The 14,165-nt window shown below is 37.2% G+C and overlaps 1 long non-coding RNA gene across 1 annotated transcript in view; it reads right to left on the bottom strand.

The window, feature by feature from the left end:
• Positions 1–5,596, bottom strand: part of LOC117662455 (uncharacterized) — a 48,043-nt gene extending 42,447 nt beyond the window's left edge. Inside the window, exon 1 of the long non-coding RNA XR_004590412.2 lies at positions 5,551–5,596. This is a non-coding gene — a long non-coding RNA (uncharacterized LOC117662455). The remainder of the gene's footprint in view (positions 1–5,550) is intronic.
• Between the last annotated feature and the right edge of the window lie 8,569 nt (positions 5,597–14,165).

Here is a 14,165-nt window from a genome sequence, read left to right as displayed (position 1 = left end):
TTCATTCCTCATCCCAATTTCAGACAAAGAACTGTTTCCTGGAGTGTGCAAACACTTTGAAGGCTGCAATACTTTTAATTATGGAGGTTTTCTAACACAAAAGAAGCAGACAGATTGTTAGCTGGACTTGGCTCATGTAGATGATAATGTCACATACAAACCTGCTTGAAAGGAATAGGAGGTTACTGTACCATATGCCAATGTCAAGTCAATTAATTTCTTGCTAATATTTCTGGGAAGAACCTTCAGGATAACTTGTACTGAGAGAGCACCTGTACAGCAGAGCAAAGTGGATGGGTTACAAAAATAAAAATAAAAAATGCATACTCGTGATCTAAGTTGTTTACTTCAATCTTAAGCAAAGGTCATCATTGTAAGCTATCATGAGCAACCTTTGAACAATCCCAGAGGTGCTGACATTCCACAAATATGTTAGGAAAATAAATTTTTAATGTTGGGATTGCTAAATCCTTGTCATCATGGCTTAGGACCTGGATATGTATGAGACCGCCTGCTGCCACCTATAGCCTCCCACCGGCCAATACGCTCCCACAGAGAGGGACTCCTCAGGATGCCGTCGGCCAAACAATGTCGACTGGCGACACCCAGGGGGAGAGCTTTCTCTGTGGGGGCACCTGCCCTCTGGAATGAACTGCCCCCGGAGATTTGTATGATCCCCGACCTACGTACCTTTCGCTGTGCCCTTAAGACTCATTTGTTTCAACAGGCCGGGATGGCCTAGAAAATGAATTTTAATTTAATTGGGTGTTTGTAGTTTTTTAACATAAGGGCCAAATTTTTAATATATTTTAAACTGTTTTTTAAATTTTGTGGGTATATGTTGTTTTAACATGGCTGTATACCGCCCTGAGTCCGAGAAGAACAGTATAAAAATGTAATAAATCATCATCATCATCATCATCATCATCATCATCATCATCATAGCTGTGACAATAGATAACAAAACTGCACAAAAATTCAAATTATATTAACTTGAAAGTGATTTATTGGAGTGGTGAATGTTTACTATTTAAAGGAATAACAGGATTAATAAAGAACATAGGTAAATTTTAGAACATGTGGTGAATCGGAGGTGCATAGAACTAGACTTTAAAAATTCTTTATATCCACCTGTTTATTGACATTTTGCTTCATTTCTGAGAGTTGTCCTAGATACATTCCTAAATGAGAAGCAGGATAAAACCAGTTCTAGGGGATACTGTTTTACTTTTACTAGAGATAGCAATACTAAGCTATCTGAAGATGCTGTGTTTTTCTATAACTATTGACAAGTAAAGAATTCAAATTTTTTACTACTGGTTCCGTGGGCACGGTTTGGTGGGCATGGCTTGGTGGGCGTGGCAGGGGAAGGATACAACAAAATCTCCATTCCTAGCCCACTCCAGGAGAAGGATACTGCAAAGTCTGCCACACTGTTCATGCATTGATATGTATATGTAAAATAAAATAAAACTTTTTTAAAAAAAAGAAATATTATAAAGCAGAAAGAAGAACAGGTAGGATTCCCCCCCCCCCCACCAAAAGATAAAAATAAAAACCCAGCCTGCCCCAAGCACTCCCAAGAGCTCAACAGAATATTTGATACTCCTAGTGAACATTATTGCACACATTCTTAAGTTCTTGGACATTCTTAAGTTGAAGTGTTGAAATGCAAAAAAAAAAAAAAGGTTATTCTATCAAATATTAAGATCCTCTAGATTGGAAAAGATAATTAGCTGGTCTTCGTTCTTAAGCATCTTCTAGTGAATGTTCCCATCTGTCACCTTTTGGGGTGGGGAGGAATAAATCACAAGCGTCCCCATGGTATCAACATTGCTGATCACGTCACTCATTCTTGTTACACCCAGAATCCTCCAACTTCCTTTTAATACATTCTTGTGGATGCTTTTGTCTGTAGCTCTGCCATCTCAGTTGAACTGTGAACAATGCTGCAAGATGTATGATAAAATCAGTGCACACAAGCTTTTGTGTGGGCTGTTTATCATCACATCCTGCATTTGCATTTATAACATCATCAATTAGAGGTACTAGGCACAACATAAACATGTGCAGTATAGTACTTTATTACTGATCATTGAGTAGTTCTGGTGTCAAAAGACACCATTTGAGTTGTTACCAAAATTGCTTTTGCCCATTTTTTTTCTTCTAAGAGATAATTTATTATTTCACTATGAGGAAGTGCCTAGTATATTTTATTGTGTATTATTGCATTTTATTGTTCCACTGGTGGTGGCTATTACTTTGTACACTTCTCAGAGTTAGTTGACTGAAATGATTTAGACATTCATACTTAAATGTACAAATAAAGAAGCAAACAAGCATGGAATACAGAATAATAATAATTCACCATCAAGGCAGCCAAATACAATAGAAACCACTTGGCTCAGACATGAACAACAGTATTGAGAATACGGTAGCCACCATAAGCATAAAGTCATATGCTAACTATAATAGTCAATTATTGTTTTTGTTATTTGTAAAACATCTGGCTTATTGTGGAGCCCTAGGTGCTCTCTGAGCTTAGTTGTTTACTTGTAGATATTTCATTCCTACAAACTAAATTTAGAGAAAAAGAAAAGAATGGAAAGAAAGAATAAAAAGTGGAGGAAAAAAGAAAAAGAAGAAAAGAGTGAATATAATAGCAATAACACTTAGACTTATATACCACTTCACAGTGCTTTATAGCCCTCTCTAAGTGGTTTACAGTGTCGGCATATTGCCTCTAACAATCTGGATCCTCATTTTACTGACCTCAGAAGGATGGAAGGCAGAGTCAACCTTGAAACGCTTAGAATCAAACTCCTGGAGTGAGCAGGGAGTTAGCCTACAGTACTACATTCTAACTACTGTGCCACCATGGCTGTTAGGTAGTCCTCTATTTGGGATCAGAATTTTGGTGGCTAAGTAAAGTGATCATAAAACAAGATGTCACATGACTGCATCATTTAGTGTCCACAATTCCATCTCTCCCTGTTAGGTCATTAACTGAGAATCAAAGATTGTTAAGTGAATGCCCATCTCAACCCATCAATGTCCATTTGGCCACTCTTGCCTTATAGGGCAGCAAGACTCAGCAACCAGTAGCATTTGCTCAAGCCCACACATTTATTTTGGTCCCCCTCAAGTGGCAACATTCACACACTTATTTTCTCCCTATAAGTGGCAAATGCCCCAGCATTTGTTCTCTGCTACGTATGGGGAGAAAATGAATACTGGAGCTTGAGCAAATGTTGCCTCTTGGGGAAGGAATGAATGCTGCCACTTGCTGAGGCTTGTTGCCCCACAAGACAGGATGAAGTATGGCCAAAAGTGTATAAATGGGGGGATGGGGGAAGTGAATGGGGGTAGTTGGAGTGTTCCTGAGATTGTAAGTGTGGGCAGGCTGCCAAATCCCTAAATTTAAATCCCTAAACCATATAAGAGCACTGCAATGGCTGTAACTTCAGGCAGTGGTCCAGTCCATTTTGTCAACACTGTCGTGATTTTTGAATGGTCCCTAAAAAACTGTTTGTAAGTCAAGGACTATCCTACACAAAAAAAAGGAAAATAAATATATAAAGAAATCAAATATCCATCATAACAAATACAAACACATTTAATAACTCTGCTCTCCCTGTAAGTTTAGACAGACACCACTTCATCCAATTGAGAGAGAGAGAGAGAGAGAGAGAGAGAGAGAGAGAGAGAGAGAGAGAGAGAGAGAGAGAGAGAGATCCTAACTACATATAGTAAAGCACAAACACACAGACATATGAATAATCATTGCACATTGTCCAGTATATCTTCCTGATACATGGGATATTTCATCTCTTCTTATTTTGAAAAAAAAATTACAGCTAAAGCATTGGTTTCTAAATTTTCAAAAAGAAGTTTAGTAAAGGCAAACATTGAAGCAAGGCAGAAATTCAGTGTTTTAAAATAGGGAAAAATTTGTCTCAGTTAATGAAAAGCTGTCAAATTCAGTGCGGTTTTAGTTTAGGGACTTTCCAAGAAGGGTTACTTTAAATTTCATGAGTAGCTTTAGGCTCTTTGCCTGCATAGTGTTTACTTGCTTCTCCATTCCCTGCATATCTTTTTCTTTTCCCTTTTCTTCCCTCTGCTGGCTCTTTATTTTTTGTAAGGTTTATTTCATCATTTCCTCCTGTGAGGAAAGCCCTGTGCCTTCTTCCACTTTAAACAGGGACCCTGAGATTCCTTCAAAATGCGATCACAATTAACTTGTGCAGTCAAGGTTGTTACTTTGGTTCAGTGATAATTCCAGTTAGCTACAGCATGAAAAGCAAAACATACATCACTGAGCAGGCGTGTTATGGGGGTTTCAATATATCTCAGACAGCACTATTTATACTATTAAGGCTTCATAACTACATTATCTTGCATATCTGCTGCCACCCATTATCCTTCATAATGGGTTTACACATCACATGTACAACAAATGTATCTCTATTTAGATGATATGAGTATTTTCTACAATAGCATCTCCTTATATTTTATTGTAAGGAAGGAGTACTTATATCACACTGATTATAAATTGATTGTAGATTGTAAAGTCTTTGTTAGCCTCTGCTGTTAGTTTGTATTGTGAAATAGTTCTCTGCATGAAACAGAAAATGTGTGTGGTTTAACCCCTACCCCCCACCCCACCCCCACTCCCCAAACAGATAGCTTTCCAAAATTCTGTCAAACCATTCTCAGTGCATCTCTTTTCTCTTTCCTTCATCCAGTCAACTGCAAATTCTATCAGGGTGGCAAATTCCACCAGCCCATCTTCCCCCAGCCCTGCTAGCTCCTTCCCTCCATTCCTGTTCCTCTGCTGCCTCCATTATGTCATATTCCATAGGTCTCCTTGCTTCCGATCAACATCTTCCTTTCTCTTCCCTTCCCCCCTTAACTTGCCCATCCTTAACTCATACTCTATGTGAGTTATAGAGCCGTGGTGGCACAATGGTTAGAATGCAATATTTCAGGCTAACTTGCTGTTCACTGCTAGGAGTTCGATCCTGATCGGATCAAGTTTGATTCAGCCTTCCATACTTCCGAGGTTGGTAAAATGAGGACCTGGATTGTTGGGGGCAATATGCTGACTCTGTAAACTGCTTAGAGAGCATTGTAAAGAACTATGAAGTGGCATATAAGTCTAACTGCTGTTGCTATTGCTAAATCAGTTTTTAACTTGTTATATTCCTCTATGGGGTTTCACTTATTTCAATTAAATACCTCGTCACTTTATTATAGTGAATTAGAAAGTATATATATTCTTCAAAAGTTTATTTGGACAAACCTGCCAGTTTAAAATAGTCCAAATTTCTCACAGCTAGATTAAAGAAGAGAGGCACTTTAGTGCAGTGGTAAAAAGGCACTTGGCTAGAAACTAAGACTGAATTCTGGTCCTGGCAAACCACCTCTGAAAACTTTTCCAACAAAACTGCATCAGTGTATGCTTGCAATTGCCAGGAGTCTGGATTGACATGAAGGCACAAAAAGAGAAAGATGAATTCATCTCAGTCTAATGACTGAAAAGTCACTGACCTGTTTAATTTACATCCTGCCTTGAAAATAAATTTTCTCTTCAGTACTGTATGTTGTGTATTAGCAGCCAGGAAAATATAGCTAGCCAACAATAGGCTCCTATGACATAATCAACATACAGTCCAATAGGAAGAAACAGAACAAGAGTTTCTGTTAACAGCCTGGGTGGCGCAGTGGACTAAGTGCTGTTAAAGTAGTACTTAGCTGCCAGCTGCCTGCAATTACTGCAAGTTCAAATCTCACCAGGCTCAGGGTTGACTCAGCCTTCCATCCTTTCGAGGTAGGTAAAATGAGGACCCAGATTGTGGGGGCAATAAACTGACTTTGTATAAAAAAGAGCACCACTTAGGGGGGCCCAAAAGCCCTACTAAGCAGGTATATACAAAAGTATGAAGGCTACTGCTTAATGCATTGTAAGCCACCCTGAGTCTCCAGAAAAGGGCGGCATATAAATCGAATTAATAAATAATAAATAAACAAACAAATGGCAGCAGAAGCAGTGATCAGTAACTGAAGGGAAGGAGGCATTCCAATCTCAATGTAAGACTGTCCCTTGAGGTTCAGGATAAATTTCATTTGGGATCAATATCTTCTAGATAAGAAGAACGGAACTAGAAGGAGAGGCTGTCCAATATAACTATTTTAACAAGATACAGCCAAAACTGCCAGGTATGATACGAAAATTATACAGAAAAATATTTAAAAATGTAGATGGCAGACAGAAAGCTTTGAGGAATACAAAGATTGTGCAACATGTAAGAAATTTAGTGGGGTTAAATGGTGATTGGGGTTTGGGGGGCTGATTAAATAAAAGTTGAAGACTAATAAAGAATGGAAATGTCTTCCGATTGTATAGTAAGAAAGAAAATCTGCACAAGTCCCTGAAGACTTCTTCGCACAGTTTTTCAGAAGTGGCTTGTCATTGCCTCCTTTTTAGGCCAAAGAGAGAGTGAGTGGCCCAAGGTCATTCAGCTGGGTTTGTGCCTAAAGCAGGACTAGAATTCAAGGTTTCCTAATTTCTAGCTTGATATCTTAATCATTACATCAGATTGACTCTCATGAAGGTTTAAGGTAAAGGTAAAGGTTCCCATGCACATGCGTGCTAGTCGTTTCTGACTCTAGCGGGCAGTGCTCATCTCTGTTTCTAAGCCAAAGAACCAGCGCTATCTGAAGACATCTCCATGGTCATGTGCCCAGCATGACTAAATGCCAAAGGTGCATGGAGTGCTGTTACCTTCCCACCAAAGTGGTCTCTATTTTTCTACTTGCATTTTTTATGTGCTTTCAAATTGCTAGGTTAGCAAAAACTGGGACAAGTAATAGGAGCTCACTCTGTTATGCGACGCTAGGGATTCAAACCGGTGAATTGCCGACCTTCTGATTGACAAGCTCAGTGTCTTAGCCACTGAGCCACTGCATCCCTCATGAAGGTTTAGGAGACTGTTAATGAGGTGATATAATAATCACTAGAGAAAACTGGCTCTTCTTGATCAAACAAACCAACTTTATATTCCAATATTTTACTTCTAATAGTCTTAATGTTTAGTCCATTCAAATAACGGACAATAGACTTTCTTCTCTAGGTTTAGTAATAATATTACCTTATTTACTTCATTAAGGCCGCAGTATTCTAGATGATAGTACTAATGCAATAAATTTAGAAAACTTCATAACTTTCTTTATACAGTATTTTCACAAAGATATAAAATCAGCCCAAGGCAATCTGATTTAGCCAAGTATTCAGATGAATTTGATGCATATTCCTAAGGTTGAGACATCTGAGTTTGAAATTTAGAACAGATGCATGAATATGCAATAAAAAGCATGACATTTTGTTTTAAAATTCACTGTGGCATTAATATTCCATATAGTAATAATCTACACCAGCTTTTAACAATATGGGATGAGAATGACAATAACTATTGGTCAAAGCCAATGGTAGGAGTTCTTGCTTAAACTATTAAGAGAATTCTTCTCTGCACAGAATGATGACCATTTTATTATCCCCAAGTTTTTAAAATTTGTTTGACTAGGTGTGTATGTGTATGTGTGTGTATGCTTGAGAACTTTGGTATTTTGCTGATATTTGCCATTATTATTGCAGCTGTTGATGGGGTCCTTTTGTGGGAAGATAAGTTTTGAGTGTAGTTGACCTTCATCCACTTTCCCTTGAATGTGACACACTGTAGAGATGGTTGCTTCAGGCAAAGGGAAAGAGAGCGAGATAGTACAGTTCTATAAGAGTATCATCAGGATAGCTGCTATAGTAATTAATAGTGGAGCAAACTACCACCTTCATTCAAATTGACACTTGTATTGAAAAAGGAACAAGTCAATGTGCTCTCACTGTACTTATGGGCAATAGATCAAATAATACATAAATAAACCACTAATGATAACAAAACAACTAATGAGACCAAACTGGGAGATAAACAGGAGGTATAATATATTAGAGCAGAATACCACAGGGTTATTCAAACTATGTGAAGAGGAAGAAGTAATTACTTTTTTGGCCAGAGCTAGGCACCAGCTGATATCTAGAGAAGCATCATATGTGAATATTTTACCTTAGTGTATACTTACATCCAAAAACATCAGGACTATTGAGATACAGTATTCAATGACAAATGATTCAGTAAAGGGAAGATACCACAATGGGCTAATTTCAGTACTTAAAGAGAAGGCAATGTAGAACTGATTGATTTCTACTTCAAGTGCCAGCATGGATCTTTAGCTCTGTGGGTAATCTGAAGAAGTGAGCATCTGCTTCAAAAAAAGAAAAAGAATAAACTTGAACTGAATCTGCTGCTGGAAATGTCTCCATATGGTGAGTCTGTGTGGAGCAATGACACGTTTGCAGGTAAGGCTTGCTGATAGCAATGCATGTGGGAGAATAATTGAACATTTTTCAATCACTGTATTGGCACAAATTACCCCTGTAAAGGATTGCTTGTAACAGAAGCAGCTGAGGCTTTGGTGAGGCCACCACCTCCAAAATGTCTGTCTCAAAAGAGGGGAAAAAAATCTTGATAGAAAAGGCCACATCACTTTGATTCAATATTCTCAAGCTATAATGTCCAAAAGAGAGTCACTTATTTTACATGCTCAGGTGGTTTGGAAAAAATGGGCAAAGGATTTGGAGAAAAGAGTTTGCATGTTTCTCAGAAAATATTTATTTCTTCAAATTCAACTTGTTTTATTTTTAAGAATGATTACTACCCATCCTGTTGGTAAAACATGGCAAAACAATTAAAGGTGCCTGCTTTCCACATCATATTTTATTTAATACAGAAAAACCTATACAATTGTGTGTGCCTGTTTTTTTTTCTTCTCTGACAGAATGAGGAAAGCACAGGCTGTCCAGAGCTATCAGTCTAAATTAAACAGGCCTTCTCTGCTTTTTTTTTAATTATTATTTTCCTCTCTCACCCCTTATAAAAGTAAAATTACAATCCAATCCATTTGCTGATGAAAAGACAGAGGCCTATTTATATGTAACCATATATGCTCATCAGGTTCCTGCATGTATAATTCAATTTATAAAACATAATGTGATGTAATGTTGGAAGAAAGGGTGCTTTCATTCATACAGAATGAGTTTCTGTGCCACCATCACAGAGCTATTACGCTAGTTTTTCAACTGTTTTTTATTCTTATTGTCTCCCCCGCTCCCCGCAGTTACTGCCTTAGAATAAAACCTTTTAAATATTTGTATTCATTAAATAGCATTTTATTTGCAGGATTCAGATAATCCATTCTATTAGCTTTTTAGTTCATAATTCCTTTGAAGAAACATACATATTTGGCGCACTTATATTCTTTGATTTACTGCATGCAATAATGGGACGGATTTCTGCTGGCATTTATTATAATTTGATGATAGTGTTAGTCATCAAGATTAAGCTTTTATTTTTGTTCTAAATCAAATCTTATTAAAATGTTCAATTAGCTTAACTGATCACACTGCCTTCCAAATGGCATCTTGCAGCGATAACACTTCGAAATTGGGAACACGGGCCCATTGTTGCTGGTGTTTGAGAAGTTGTTTTTACGTTTTGCTATATACCTGGGTGTATTAAGTTTGTCTCATATGAATCTGTTTCAAATAGCCTCCAGCAAAAATGTAAATTGGGATTTTGTTTATATAGTAGGACTAGAAGTGCATTGGTTTAGAATTTATAGTTGGCTTACTGCCACCTTTTAGTATGCTGGTATTTTAATGATTCAAGATATTTTAGTGATTTGATTTAGTGATTTAATTTGTTGAGCCCTTTCTAAAGCTGTTGATCTATAATTGGATTACAATATCAAACTATCCATCTCTTTTCAACGTGGCAATATAAGCCAATGCCCATGACTGAAAGTATCAAACGTTTAGCTCTGGTGCTCTATATCCGTACTTATCTTCTAAGTTTGAAAAAAAAAATGAGTAGTCATTTGGATAAACCATGTGTTTTGGAGTTGGCTAGACTACCAAAGTTACCCACAGTCAAAAAACTGGACATTTTCTTGAGAAAAAAAGAACAATGAAAGAAACTGAATTTGAAGTAAAACTGTCATAAGTGGGCTTCATGTTTTAGACAGCAGAAATAAGTTATAAAAATGAGTAATGAAGAACTACTTATATATTTATTTTGAAAACTTGCAACCACAAAAATATTGGACTGTTACATTAAAAAAAAATGAAATGGAATCTATTTGGTAAGGACTGGGAAATGCTTCACATTTAATTGCCAAAATAGTATTTTGTGCGGGGTAGAATGGAAATGCAGTACTTGTCAGCAACTCATTCAAGCAACAATGTCTAGGCATGTAGTCTTGAAAAAATATAGTTGCTTTAATGAGTCACTGATAGATATTGCTTTTGTACAGATAGTCCTCGATTTATGCCCACAATGGGGACTGAAAAATTCATTATTAATGAGTTTCGTTTAGTTTCGTTTAGTGTACTTCATTGATTAGCCCTTGGGCCATATCAAAGTGCAGAGTTCCAGATACAAATTATTACTAAAATCTGATAAAAACAATTTAAAATAGAATTGGATAAAATACAATTTAAAATGAAATGGGAATAAAATACAGTTTAAAATGAAATGGGAATAAAATACAATAATTTAATATATAAATAAATAACATATGATAAAATTATATTTTGGTATCACCCCTACAATCTACCCCAATCAGTCCTACGTGAGCTGCACTGGTTACCAGTGGTCTTCTGGATCCGCTTCAAGGTGCTGATACTTACTTTTAAAGCCCTACATGGCTTAGGTCTGGGGTATTTGCAGGACCATCTCCTACCCGCCTCTCACCGTCTTGTCCGCTCACACAGGGCTGCCCTCCTCAGGGTACTGTCGACCAGACAATGTCGGCTGGCGACGTCCAGGGGTAGAGCGTTCTCTGTGGGCACTCCTGCCCTCTGGAATGAGTTACCCACCGAGCTTCGGACGGCGCCTGACCTCCGCTTCTTCTGTTGAGGCCTAAAGACTTGGCTGTTTCAACAAATGGGTTGATGCTGATTTCGGGGTTTTATTATTTATTTGTCTCTGTTTTAATTGGTTTTAATTTGGCTTTCTTTTATTACTGTATGTTTTTTAACCTGTGTTAGCTGCCCTGAGTCCTTAGGGAGAAGGGCGGCATACAAATATTTGAAAATAAATAAATAAATAAATAAATAAATAAATAAATAAATAAATAAATAAATAAATAAATAAATAAATATGCCGATCTCAACCAAACCATTTTGCTCAAGTACTGTGCTGTGTTAAATGTTATTTCAGATTCTGGCCACACACAAGGTAAGTTGCTTTGGGGAATCCCAATGGGTCATTCATTTAGTATATAGTATATTAATAATGAATATAGTCATTAAGCAAAGCATCACATGACCACATCTGATTTTATGATTGTTTAGCTACAGTTGCATGGTTGTTAAGTGAGACATCAACCTGACCTCAACTTGTGTCCTTCCCTGCTAGCTTCTCCATTGACTCTGAATGTTGGAAGCCAGCTGGGAAGGTCTCAAATGGCAACCACATGATCATAGGATAACAAATGGTGGTCAAGCAAGCAAAGCATGATCACATGACCATGGGGATGCTGTGACAGTTATAGGTGTGAGGATTAGTTATAAGTAACTTTTTTCAGTGCTGTCAGAACTTTGACCAATCACTAAGTGAATGACCATTAAGCGAGGTAAGGTAGTATATAATACTACCTGAATTACAGAGTGGAAATGAAACTGAACTACAGCCTTTCTATTTAATAGCCAGAGTAACATAATGATGTATTTCAATCTCTGTGAACAAAATGAATTGCTTTGCATGAATCACTGTCAATATAAATTATTCTATATAATGAATTGTGTAATTAAAATGCTGGAACTCTTGACTGAACAGTTACTGCCCTCACACAGCCAGCAACTCATAGATGCAACCAAAAATGACTATCTAACCATTGCACAAAAGTGCCCTGATAATTTCTTTTTTTTAATGTTGTGTTTCTATGATGTTATCTTCATCTGTTTCCCAACTTATACTTAAGACACCCTGAAGTCCTTCTTATCCCAACACATTTTTTTTTGCCATGGATGCAATCTGACTTGCTTTCCCTACCATTCTGTTGGTGGCATGTCAAGGGAAGGGATTGACCCAATTCCCTTTGCTCCATTTAAGCTGGTACAGATATCACTCCTTCATTCTCGTCATGGTTCCTTTTTTCCAGAATCACTAATTTTAGCAGCAAGGAGAATTTATTTTTTTCATATAAGACTCTCTTGCTCTACCTCCCATGTTTCTGAGGCAAATCTTAAAAGAGAGATTAGGCTGATCAGATATGGATAGGACTAGACAGTGCAGTGTGAGAGAGATTTTCATTTCACAGTGCAACCATGCTATCCCATCTACTCTTATGGAAACGATTTTAAACATGGGGTTAGCACTTTTCTTAAATGCTACTAAACTATGTTTAAAACTAGATTGACCAGTCTACAATGGCAGGAGTCTTCTTCTTGTCATAATATGCAACTTTCACCCAGTTCTAGTTGAACTGTCAGGCACGTACTCCCCCCCCCTCTCTGTAGAAAGACTCCTACTGCATTGCATTGCAGAGTTGGGTGTTTCATGATGAAGAGGGAGATTTTTTTCCCAAACAAGCTTTGATCACACTTCCTATTCAAGAGGCTCTCTTTGATCAGTTTGTTTGTATAAGGCTAAATCTGAAACCGAGAATGTTTCGCCTCTAGAAAAAAATATTTGAGCTATGATTCAAGGTATCTCAAAAGAAGTAGGTTCAACCATATTCAGATTGGAAGGATCGGAGTCTAACTCCAGCAGCTCTCGAGACTAAGTGCCAGCCATACTGTTGACTGAAATCCAAATAACTGAGTAAGGTTTCCTCACTTCCTCCCAGTTCTTATATGGCAACGTCAGCCCCCAAATAGGTCTAGATGCTTCCTCCACCAAGACAAATATACATATAAATGCAGAAAAAGACATCTATCAAGGTCTGAATTGGCCACCATGTACAGCTGGTGTTTGTCTTAGTGAGTCATGTGTTGTGCAGCTCTGACTACTTTATATAAGATATAAACTGGAGAGGATACTGTTTTTTGTGCAGTTCTTCATCTACAGCATCATATTTTATGATGCACCCTGCTATAGCAACCTTATATTAATAGAACTTAAAAGTCAAGTTCAAAACCAGGTTCAGAGGCATGAAAGCTGAAACAGAAAAGATTCCACTGCAACTTGTTTTCTATAGAAGTGAAATAATAATAAAAAAATCAACAACCCACATTTCTCATAACACTGCCTTTTTTGACCTTCCTCTGATGAGCTCTTTTTCAAAAGAAACAACAAAACATTATTTAAGATCACATATGGAAGTCACAGATCCAAGATTAAAAAAGGATGCTGGCTGGTAACTAATATACCTCTTTTCCAAACCATAATGAGATACTCTTGTTTTCATTGTTTCCAAGGTACCCAATAAACTCAGTTGGATTCAAATTGGTAAAGAAGAGCCTTTGACAATTTAAGTTTAAACCTGATAAAGATGTGCCCGTACAAGTCATTATTTACAATTGCCATGACATTTTTCTCTAATGTAAGGATATGAAATAATGCTACTGTATTTTTTTTTAGAAACAGACTACAATCAAATGAGCAGACCACCTAACCTTTGCATAAGGTGACAGCTCTGATAAGTTTTTTCCTCCCTATTAACAAGCCATTGTCTGATTCAGTGAAATAATAAAATTAAGCATGCTAGAAATCCAATGTAAGTGATTTTTGAAGGCAAATGAATCTGAACATAAAACGCTTTTCTTTTTATCCTCATGAGCACTATTACCATGCTAGATTAAGCTGCTGTTCCTTTCTACGGTCCCATGAATGCATTTCCAATAGTGAAATTCAATCAATTCAAAAACCTACCCATTAGATCCCAACCATTAAAAATCAGAATATGTAATATGTAAACTTCAGGAACTCTTCCTGTTCCCCTTTTAACCCCCAAGATAATATTTCTGTTTTATTTGTAAAGCTGAGATCATATTTGCTTTCGTTACATGCATGTTTTGTGTTTTAATGTTACTTCAATTTAACCAGGCACAC

This window comes from Pantherophis guttatus, chromosome 3 (genome assembly GCF_059756535.1).
Source record: "Pantherophis guttatus breed Tessera chromosome 3, ASM5975653v1, whole genome shotgun sequence".
Classification (NCBI taxonomy): domain Eukaryota; kingdom Metazoa; phylum Chordata; class Lepidosauria; order Squamata; family Colubridae; genus Pantherophis; species Pantherophis guttatus.
This window is presented reverse-complemented; position numbering and strand designations above follow the sequence as displayed.